A 10,588-nucleotide genomic window follows, 5' to 3' on the forward strand; every position below is an offset into this window, starting at 1 on the left:
TTCTATCACCAACAAATTCTTGGGTATAAGGAACAATAACAAAATAGGGCAATCTATTGATTGATATTGTTAGTAAGTACAAGTAAAATAAGAAGAGGTAGTATTTAACTTATTTATTTTCTCTCTTTTACGTATTTTTGAAAGGGAAGCTAGAAATCTCATAGACCTGTGATTATTAAGATTTTATAGAAATGGAATCAGCTTTACATACTTAATTTTCATATCAGCCTCTGAACAACTCTGAAATATAATACTTGTTTCATTATTAATTTACGGTATTCTGGTGAAGAGTTCAAAGGTTAAGGAAGGGTCTAGGTTTATTGTAGAAAATACTCTATAGGAAGCCATCTTTAGAAAATATTTATTCCCAGTGAACTTGGTTCTTTGTGAAAATTATCAAAGGGAGTTATTCTATAGCTTCTATAAAGCATTGTGCTAAATATGTGTATGAGAACAGAAGTTTAAACGTTGCTTTGTTGGTGGTAGAATGATGGAAATAAACGTAAAAAATATTGGAGTTTTCGTAATTTAGTTTCTTGTCATAAGAGTAATTACGGATTACATTATTACAATTAGTTGCTCACCGCAAGAGGACTCATTAATTCGAACGAATGGTTCACTCTAGCTATGTGTTGTCAGTACAACCTAAAAATGCTGGTTTGGTAAGTCTTACGGTAATTTTCTCTAGTGGAAGGTTTCGTGTTTCGATATGTCTCCAAAAATTATGCGACCCACGGATTTATTTGGTATATAAATTAACTGAACTTGTTCAGACATTATGTAACCAACAGTATTTATTTAATGAAAACACATAATGTAATAGCAATCTTTCATTATAAAGATATTATTGTTCGATGATATAAAATCCTTCAGGAAATTCCTTGTTGTGGTGTGGGTTGAGTGGCAGAAAGACAGGCCAATGCATGCAGGTTAATTCAGCACAGGTTTTTTTTTATATAAATAATGAAAGTTATTTACTGCTTGCAAATGAGCACAAGTGAGTACCAATCGCTTAATGGCAAAGTTTTGCAACATTCACAGATAAGTTCCTATATGTATCAGTCTCGGTCATGTACCAGTCACTATTACGCACAGGTGTCAGCAGAAAAATAAGCAATAGTGTGTACCAGCCATAGCACGTATAGGTGCGTAGCAGTCTCAGATAAGTTTTTGTTTACTATTAATGGGAGGATATTTATGAGCACTAATAAGTCTAGCTTGACTCTAATGAATAAAACGGTTATATAGTAAATGCAAGAGATCGAAAATGAATTAAGAGATCGAAATCTGTTATGAAAAGAAATATAAAGGTTATCTATAAAACCCGTACTTCTTGAAAACGTTAAAATCGTAAAAACAGAAACGCTCTTACAATCCGATAAAAACTTAACAGTCGCAAAATATATGTGCCGTATGGATAAAATGTCATACTCCTGCACATTGGAACTGCTTCATAAGGTGGGTTCACAAGTGAGTGAGTTCACAAATAGGCAAAAGCATTTACCAGTAACAAATAAACACTGGTGTGTACAGTCATAAAAACTTACAAATATCACAAATAAGCGCAATTTAATGGCAAATGGTAACCCGAAACAGATTTCGGAATATCTATGGCTATCACTAACGGTCGTCAGAAGAAAAGGATCGTCTCTATTGCAGAAAGGATTCTATCAAGATTAATCCATAAGAAATACGGTAAATCTAATCATCTAGTTTTTTGGAAATTTAATTCATAGATTATTGAATAATCAATCTTTCATCCCTCCGTGTTTATTGAATACTGGATTCACAGCTGTCTTAAATCTGGATGATTTTTTGTGATCTTTAGCATTTTAATTCTGCAATTTGAAAAGAAAGATTATTTTTTAAAAAGATTTGCTCGTACAGTATATGCGATTGTTAGGGCGACGTATGCCTAAAAAGGAACATCACGGTCAAGTAATTCATCTATGAGTTCGTCGTGTAAGTTGGTATTTAATGGAGGCCGAAAATATTTGATGATGCAGAACAAAGTCTCCTTCTTTGCCATCTTGATAATAGAAACGTGTCTAACGAAAGACATTAAGGATTATAATGCCAAAGTGAAAATCTCTCTCTCTCTCTCTCTCTCTCTCTCTCTCTCTCTCTCTCTCTCTCTCTCTCTCTCTCTCTCTCTGTGTGTGTGTGTGTGTTAAGCCAAATATCCGTAAAGATTTTTTCTTTCAATAACGTTGTATTAAAGTGGCTTTTGGGATACTTTTGATTTACTGTATATGAATATCACCGCTATTATTCAGGAATTACTAATGAATATAGAATAGACAAATAACAAACAATAGAGGAATATATATGATTATTTTTACTCCGTTTTTACCGGTGAGCTACCAATATGAAAATATTTTAGGCAGTTTTGTAGATCTTATTTATATTTTACCAAAGGCATTTCATCCTGATTTTGAAATTTGTGTTGATAACAGTTTTTATAAATCTACTTCTAAATAGATATTATAATAATAATGTCTCCTTTCAGTATCTGTGTAGACTTAGTGAAAGCATTGTAGAGTTATATAAATATATTTTGATTTTCTTTGGAGAGAAAAGTGTTCTGAAGCCAAAATGTAATGAAGATTCTTCCACTGTATGGAATACTAATGATTTTTGATGGATTCATAACTTCCCTTACGAAAAGAAAGACTCAATTTTCTTCCCTCTTTCCAAACTCGCTTAAACCAACTATGGGAACATCTGAGCGAGGAAGTAAACGGACCCTGGCCATTTTTGAGCCAAAAGTTTCGAGGATTGAAGGCGTCCCGGAATTTGGATCCCATTACGAATTTTCTCTTCACGAGTTTCCTTCCGTAGTGATCTCGAGAAGTTTTTGTTTGCTCTCTCTCTCTCTCTATCTTTTGTGTTGGGCAGACATAATAGAAGACACAGATGCCTGGCGGTTTGTCAAGAGATTGTATTTTCCTTATCTATTTCTTTTACTTTTCAAAACCATCCTTACTATCCCTCCTTCAGTTAAAGTGACTACCCTGGAGGGCATTTAGCCTTACATGGTGTATCAGCTCCGCCATGTTGACCAGTTTTCCGACCTTTTTTTCTATAGTCTATGGGTTTGATCGATGACTTTATTTATATTTCCTTAAAACAGATTGTTTTTGTCATCATTCTTGTTAATTTAGTTGTTATGTATGATGTATCTTATTGTCTTACCATTAATTCTTATGCTGTCTAGAGAAATGGAGCGAAATCCGGGATCAGTACATCCTAGATTTCGTCAATGTCATGTACTGTATTGCAATATTCGTGGTCTTCATTCAAATATTCAGGACCGTAGAGTTGCGTCCAGACAGTATGATATTCTTTTGTGCTCAGAAACTTTGGTTTCTAATATGAGGCACTCATCTGAGATCCTTATAACTGATTTTAAGAAGCCAATAATTTTGAAATGGGATGCCGTTCCTAGGGCCAGGGGAATTACAGTGTATATTACGATTGAGTACCCTGTTTCTCATAAGTCCTGCTGTGAATGTGGATGTCATGATTTTCAGGTAATAAAAGTTTGTAGCAGGCATAACAACTACTATTTGTGTTCGATCTACCGGAATCCACATGGATGATTCTATTTTCGATTGTCTTCTTACCATTATGGCTAAGATACAAGAAGATGATAGAAAGGCCTCTTTCGTCTTTGTTGGTGATTTCCATGCTCGCCATAGGGAGTGGTTAAATTCGTTTTCTCCTACCGATTTCCATGGCTTAAGAGCTTTAGAATTTGCCTCTGAATCAGGCTGTGAGCAAATCATACGAGAAGCAACTCACAGGTGTGGTAACTGCTTGGACCTCGCCTACACCGACTCCCCTGGCGTTTTAACAAGGAAGGTTAGTTTTTCAGTTGGGACATCTGATCATGGCTTGATTCCATTAGTAGTGAAGACTGATCAGCCTGTCCCTGCTGTATCATACTTATGTAAGATTTATATGAAATCTCAAGCCGACTGAAATGGGATTTTGCATGATCTTTTGGGCTTGAATTGGTCACAATTGTATAGTTGATACTTTTGTTCCATTGAATGAGAATCTAGTCAACATAATTGATAGGCATATCCCTTCTCTTGTGCTAAAATACTGAGTGAAGGACAAACCGTGGTTCAATGGTGATTATAGACATGCTTATTCGGGGAAGCAGGAGGCGTACCATCTTTAGAAGGATAACAGATCAGATTTGACTTAGAATAACTATACTCAGCTTAAAGCTTTTGCTCAGAGAGTTTATGCTTCAACTGAAAATGGAATACAAATTATATATAAAAGAAACCCTTTCTGGTACAACCCAGGAACATAAGTGCTGGACTACCCTTAAATTTGCACTCTTTGGTGTAGATGCAACAGTTCCTCCTTTACTTACACCAGATGGCTCGGTCACTCACTGTCTAAAGGAAAAGGCAACCCTTTTTGCTGGTGTGTTTGACAGTAAACAGAGTAATAAGAAATTTCATCTTCCTCATTCTTGTGTTCCTGAGGCTAAATTAAGTAGTTTAGCTTTTTGATCTCGGGAAATTAAAGCTCTCTTGATAGCCCCTAATGCTTATGGAGGTGTAGACCCAAATTGTATTTTTCCTTTGCTTTTTTTTAATGAAGACTGCAGATATCTTTCCTCCAAAGTTATCTGTTATTTCGTGCAAATTAGCAAGAATAGGAGCTTTAGGACTTGTTGGAGAATGGGTAATGTTACTCCACTATGTAAATGTGTTTGTGGTAGCTCAAGTCTAACCGATTACCGCCCAATTTCCATAACTCATATTATCTAAAGTTTTTGAGCGTCTTTTTGTAAAAGTCTTAATAGGTTTGCTGAAGGTAATCAGCTGTTCCCTAGTTTGCAATTTGGTTTTAGTAAAGGCCTTGGAGCACATGGAGCCCCTCTTACAATCTCCAGTGCTATACAGAAATCCCTTAATTGTGGCCAGGAAGTTCGTATGACTGGCCTTGATTTTAGTGCTGCCTTTGACCGTGTTAATCATGAGGACCTTTTTTCAAACTCAAACAGTTGGGAGTGGGTGGGTCGTTTCTTGGCATCATTATTGAATTTTCAAGTAGTAGATCGCAGAGGAGTTGTTCATGGGAACCCTTGTGAGTATAGGAATGTGATATCCGGTGTTCCTCAGGGTTGTATTCTTGGCTCATTACTTTTCATATTATATTCAAATGACAAGCTTGTTGCATATGTAGATGATGCAACACTCTGTGCAACAATTTCATCTCCTGATTGTAGATCTGGGATTGCTGAATCCCTTAATTGAAATGTAGCCGAAATTAGTGTATGGTGCAAATTATAGTGCGTGAAGTTGAATCCTAACAAAACTCCAAGTATGATTGTAAGTAGATCCAAGACACTGGCTCCTCATTATCCAGATCTCAGCATTGATAATGTTTCTTTAACTATATATGACCCTTTTAAAATCTTATGTGTGATTCTCGACAGCAAATTTACTTTTGAGAAACACATTAGGAATGTGTTTTCTTCAATTGCACAAAAATTGGCTTATTGAGAAAGTCTTTTAAGATTTTCGGTGATCAGTCTATTGTGAAGAAGTGTTTTAATTCTTTCATTCTACCTTGTTTCGAGTATTGTTCTCCTGTCCGGTCTTCAGCTTCTGGTTTTCATCTTAATTTGTTGGACAAGAACTTATGGTTTATTAAATTTCTTATTCCTGATCTAGATATTAAAGCCTGGCACCTTCGTTTAATTAGTAAGTCATGCATGTTGCATAAGATTTTTCATAATTCTGATCATCCTTTACATTCAGATCTTCCCGGAAAGTTCCATCCTGTTCGTAATACTAGGCATGAAGTTAATTCCAATAGTTATGCCTTCTCCATCATGAGGCTCAATACTGCACATTATTCTAGAAGTTTTATTCCAGCTCTGACCAAGTTGTGAAATGATTTTCCTAATCTGGTAGTTGAATCGGTAGAACTTCAAAGTTCAAAGTCACAGCAAATGTTTCCATGTTGAACGCGCTGCCATAAGTCTTTTTTATAGTTTATACATGACATATCTGTTTTGGTGTTGTTAATGTTTTTAAGATATTTTATTGTTAATTTTTTTCTCATCGTTTATTCATTTCCTTATTTCCTTTCCTCACTGGGCTATTTTTCCCTATTGGAGTCCTTGTCCTTATAGCATCCTACTTTTCCAAGTTAGGGTTGTAGCATAGCTAATAATAATAATAATAATAATAATTATTATAATTACATTTAAGCCAGTAGAGGGAAATTAGCCACCTCCATATGTTTTTTTCTTCATCCTCCACATTTAGGACAATTCTAACCACTGAGGAATCGGTAACCCTTCATTAGGAACTTGTGCGCTTTGAAGTACAGTGCAGTGTATCTGCACCATAAACCACTCTCAAGCTCATCACTGTCTAGATTGTGCAGCTTACTACCCTTCCCCCCCCCCCTCCCGTGATTGATATCATTCCTCAGAAAATAGATAGATAGACCTAACGATTGTAGATGTTGACTACGTCGAGTTTTACAAACCAGGGAGTTCATTCGCAATTCAGCAGTTAGTGGTTGATTTTGGACGTGACTACGGGCTTCTTATTTTTTGGTGCCATCCTCTCACATGGAAAACGACGTATGTTTATGTGTTACTTGCCATTCCTCTTATTTACTTAGCCAGTACAAACCCCCCCCCCCCCTCTCTCTCTCTCTCTCTCTCTCTCTCTCTCTCTCTCTCAATATTAGGACTGTTGTAATTTGTAAAAAAAATGTTTATTCTCAAATTCTCTTCTTGACGTTTGAAACTTTTGTTTCCATCAATATATCGTATGTTTCTCAACGGTTTCATCATGGGTGTTGGAGCTTATTTCTCAGTATTTGTTAATCCTATTACAAGTTTGCTTCAAGTTTTTCCTTGTTTGCGAAATTGTGTGGTAGTGTTCTTTCGATTGGGGCCCTTTACGTCAACAGGCGTAAGAGGAGATAATGATGATGATGAGGTTGTCGAAACGAAAATCTCTATTGTTAATCTTTTTTATCATTTGATCCACTCGAAAAGGATTTTGCGATTAATAGCGACAATCTACTACGATCTTTATCTTTTAACTCGCAAGGGAAATGCCTCTGAAAAGATGAAGTAGAATAGTTGTTGGGAAAAACGTGTAACATGAAGTGTACAGCAGAGGAACAAATGTCTGATATAAGAAAGAAATAAAATGAACACAACCATCAACTCAAGCTGCATAGACATTGAGATATCGGTCATATTGCGTGATATTGGCAGATGCATTTTCCCAGTAAAGTTTCCAATTTAAAGTTTGGAAACTTAATTTTCTTTGTATTATTTTCAAAATGCATTTTGGTGTCATTCTTGAGCCAGATTCTTTTCACATTTCAAGTGAGAGAATTTTGGTGCTAAAAACTGTAAGCTAAACTTCCATATGCAGTACCATTTTAGGTCAGTGATACCTTTCTGTTTGTATCCATTATGCATGCATGCATATATATATATATATATATATATATATATATATATATATATATATATATATATATATATATCTCATCATCATTTCCTCCTACGTCTGCTGACGCAAAGGGCCTCGATTGGATTTCACCAGTCGTCTCTATATTGAGCTTTTAAATCAATACTTATCCATTTGTCATCTCCTACTTCATGCTTCATAGTCCTTAGCCATGTACTCCTGGGTCTTCCAACTCTTCTAGTGCCTTGTTGAGCCCAGTTGAAAGTTTGGTGAACTAATCTCTCATGAGGAGTGCGAAGAGCATGCCCAAACCATCTCCATCTACTCCTCACCATGATCTCATCCACTTATGGCACTCGAGTAATCTCTTATAGTTTCATTTCTAATCCTGCTCTGCCATTTAACTCACAAAACTAACTAAGGCTCTTTGTGTCAATAGGCGTAGGAGATGATGATGATGACGATGATGAAACTTTAAATCTTACTTTAAATTTTAAGAGAGCCATGGCTGGTGTGTGTAAGACGAGATGAGGCGAGTTACTGATATAAAGGAGAACATCCTCACATACGAACCTCGTTTTTGTTTTTCACCTTTTTACATCTTCACATTCACTTTTGACTCGGAACCTATGTAGACACGACTGTTTTTTTTTCCTTTCCTTTGAAATATCATGCAAATGAGACCTTGCCAGTAAATAGATTCGCTGATCGTCCTGCCAAAACCTTATCTGGGTGATATATTTCAGGGTTTCCCGCTTTCATAACATCCCCTAATTCTATTTGAAGTGAGAAGTTTTGTCACTGTCCCATCTCAACCCCCCCCCCCCACTTAAAATCTCCTCCATATTCTTTTATTGTTACTGTGGCCTGATTAGTAGCGTCTCTGCCTGGTGTTTGCCAGTCGGGGGTTCGAGTCCCGCTCAGACTCGTTAGTACCATTAGTGTCTGCAACCTTACCATCCTTGTGAGCTAAGGTTGGGGGGTTTGGTTGAGCCTATAGGTCTATCTGCTGAGTCATCAGTAGCCACTGCCTGCCCCTCCCTGGTCCTAGCTTGGATGGAGAGGAGGCTTGGGCGCTGATCATATAATATATGGTCAGTCTCTAGGGCATTGTCCTGCTTGCTAAGGCAATGTCACTGTCCCTTGCCTCTGCTATTCATGAGCGACCTTTAAACCCTATGCAACTCAAATACCATCTCTTTTGCGCGATCAATGATTTCGGCAATCATATCACCAACCAACAGCTTCTCATTAATCCAGACAAATAGAAATGTTTCAATGCAATGTCAACCGATTTGATATCAGCTATTTTGTTCAGAATTGTAGCTGTGCCAATCATGGATGTCGTACAGTTTTATAGTTTTGGCAGGTCGGTCAAACGCAATAATTTAATTTTTCGCTTCTTTGGTAATGATCGCCTGCTTACCGTCCTCCTTTGGGGGCCATTGTCATGATATTTTTAACGTGACAACACAGCTCAAAAGGTCTTTATGGTGAACAAGAGCTATAAGAACTCGTCAAAGGACGGTTCTTTCTGATTGTGGACACCTTAACGTGGTGAAGAGGCTTTGCTATACAGGGTGACCCATACTAGGTTAGATTAATGTTAGCGATCAGACTAAAGGATCCCACCATCACCAGTCTGCTCTGGCCATGCGGTGTTGAAAACTGGTCATTCCCCGGATGTAAATAAAGACATGTCTGAGGCCTTTATCTAGCAGTGGACTAGAAACGGCTTCATTTCTTTATATATATATATATATATATATATATATATATATATATATATATATATATCGTGTCTCTTACTGTTGGGTTTTGACTATGATTATTTGTCCCTGTAAGTGCATGTTTCTTGGAATTTCAATACACTATATCTCAAGACCAGAGGGTTTCTAAGTATTATGGACTCTGGTGAAATTAGATGTCCTTTCAGTAACAAGGGAACCTATACTTATTAAGCTGCTATCAATCTCTTCTTTTTCCCTGTAAAGCCTTGTCCACACTATCGAGCATGCACGACGGGTAAACAGTGATACCAGACCACAATAGGTATTGAGAATGATGGTTGATGGCGTCAGAAGCGGGAAAATCACATGCAGGGATCTGGCAACAAACAGTGCTGCCGGATCCCTGCCTGTGGTTTCCCCGCCGCTTCTGACATCATCAACACTTTCTCAATACTTATTGTGGTCTGGTATCACTGTTTGCCCGAGGAGCATGCACGATAGTGTGGACAGGGCTTAAGATTCTATAATTCTTGTTGCTGTCAGCCAAAGCATGTAGTTGTAACCCTAGGTACCCCCTAAAGTAATGCATGCTATTCAAGTGTTTTGAATGTACGTGAAAGTTGTACTAATTAGAAGTAATGCATAACAGTACTTATGTTTAAAAGTATGTTGAAGCGTTTTCAGTATTGAAAAAAAAAATCGGGCATATTGTTAATAAAATATGTAAGTTCACAGGTACGCGTCTCTCGTTGTAAGCGTAGTTGTACAATTAAATTTGATTGTAGATATATTCAATTCAAGAATGGAAAATATGCAATAGTAAAAGATGAGGTTTATGGTGGTTCGTATATCATCTCTGATGCGTTTTGTGGAGAAATGATAGCTGGTGCTGATTGATGTTTTAATGCTAATGTAAGTGTCAGAAATGAAAATTGCTTAATTGACAAATTGAAGGGCATAAAGTGCATGGCAGTCTTTTGGAAATATTTTACGGAAAAGGATTTCATTGCTGTTAATATGTAATTTCAAAATAAACTTTCGATACTTGAAGTAATCTAGCAAAAAAGAAAATGTTCAGGTAGAGAGAGTATTTAGGATTATGTTAGTGCAGAATGGGATGATGGATTTGATAATTTGAAGGAGGAGGGAATCCTGATTTACTGTATTTGTTTATTACTTGGTTAAAGGGAATGCAAACCTCAAATTTGTATTTAATTGGAGAGAAAGGGGTTTGACAGTTATTGTAAATGTAACAAAATCGATTTGATAGAAACAAGTTAGGCACGGCATGAACGATAACTGAAGAATTGCAGAAATGGGAAAGTTTATAGCTGGTTTTCATATCTACCCTATGCTATCTTCTTGGATTTCAATGACTCTTTG

This window comes from Palaemon carinicauda, chromosome 21 (genome assembly GCF_036898095.1).
Source record: "Palaemon carinicauda isolate YSFRI2023 chromosome 21, ASM3689809v2, whole genome shotgun sequence".
NCBI lineage: Eukaryota > Metazoa > Arthropoda > Malacostraca > Decapoda > Palaemonidae > Palaemon > Palaemon carinicauda.